Below are 1,797 nucleotides of genomic sequence, written 5' to 3' on the forward strand. Positions count from 1 at the left end.
CACGGCACTCTACCCAGGGGGACAGCTTGAGGCTCTGTCTCAAAAAAAAAAAAAAGAAAGAAAATAGTGTTATTTTACTGAAACTATGATAATTTAAACCATGGATATGCCTCAAAATATTGAATAAGCCTTTAATGGGACAGAATTATCAACTAGAATGATGTCAGTCAATATGATTATGTGTGGGAAATATACAAGCTCTTCAGTTACATCCCATATTTCATTTATTTATTTATTTTTTGACCAGGGCTGGGTTTGAACCCACCACCTCCGGCATATGGGACTGGCTCCCTACCCTTTGAGCCACAGGCGCCGCCCAACATCCTATATTTTAATAATACATATTAAATAAAACCTTGGAGTATAAACCATTAAGTTTTTTTTTGATACAGAGTCTTACTTCTTTGCCCTCAGTAGAGTGCTGTGATGTCACAGCTCACAGCAACCTCCAAGTCTTGGGCTTAAGCGAGTCTTCTGCCTCAGCCTCCCAAGTAGCTGGGACTACAGGTGCCTGCCACAACAGTCAGGTATTTTTTAGTTGCAATTGTCACTGCTGTTTTGCTTGGCCAGGGCCAGGTTCAACCCCTCTACCCTGGGTATATGAGGCCGGTGCCCTACCCACTGAGCACAGGCACCACCCCAAGCATGAAGTTTTTGATACATACAGACATGCCTACTGTATTGAGAAAACTGCAGACAAAATGTATCTATTTGAATTGGGCAAAGGAGTGATTCCACTTTTAAACAAAAATCTCCAATTCTTTCATGTATGTGTTTGTGCACTAAGCTTATACATGTTTCACTGTGCACAGAACGTATCACATCAGGCATTTGCTACTGATTAGGAAGGAGGTAGGCATGAAGAGTAAAGGCAAATTAGAAACATTTTAAATGCTTATCTGTATTATTTCTCTATTTAGCATGACAAAGTACTACTTTTATATTTAAAAATATAACAAAATAAAAATTGATTTGGGCTGCTCATGTTCTGTGCATCTTGAACAAATCACTTATATCATTATTAAAGGAGATTATTCAATTTTCTATGTATTTTTGTACTATCTTCCTATTTAGGACAAGGAAACACCACTTTTATAATAAAGAATGTAGAGGAAAACATTTAAATAAAAAAAAGAAATCCGAACCGGTATTGGGCACACATGTAATAACATGCCTGACACTTAACTTCTAGCAAGGTTCAAGTTTTATGATCAGAAAAAAAGGAGTACACTACACAGTGTAATTGATAACAACAAGAGAAAACAACCAACCAACGAACAACAAAACCAACTTTTTCTGAATGATTATTTCTATGTCAGGCATTGACTAAGAGCTTTTATGAGCATCATACCATATAACCCTCACAAAAAACCTCGGCAGAGAGAGTGGGTTATTACACCTGCTTCCCATATTTGCTGTGGATGTCAAATGAGCCAATATGTACCTAAATATTCTGGGAAATTGTGATATCAAAACAATATAGGTTATATACATAGCAAAATTTCAATTGCATGCCCAACAACACACATGTACTCCTATTATTTGAATTTTCTATTTGAAAACTATTGGCTAATAATGTCCAAGGAGGTAAGAGCTTTGAGCAAATCATCTTACTAGCTAATAACAAAAATGGCAACTGCAAACTTGTAAACTACCAATTTTTTTTCTTGTAGAGACAGAGACTCACTTTATCACCCTGGGTAGAGTGCCGCGGCGTCACACAGCTCACAGCAACCTCCAACTCCTGGGCTTAAGCAATTCTCTTGCCTCAGCCTCCCGAGTAGCTGGGAATACAGG

This window comes from Otolemur garnettii, unplaced genomic scaffold (genome assembly GCF_000181295.1).
Source record: "Otolemur garnettii isolate 467f Iridium unplaced genomic scaffold, OtoGar3 scaffold00056, whole genome shotgun sequence".
NCBI classification, from domain to species: domain Eukaryota; kingdom Metazoa; phylum Chordata; class Mammalia; order Primates; family Galagidae; genus Otolemur; species Otolemur garnettii.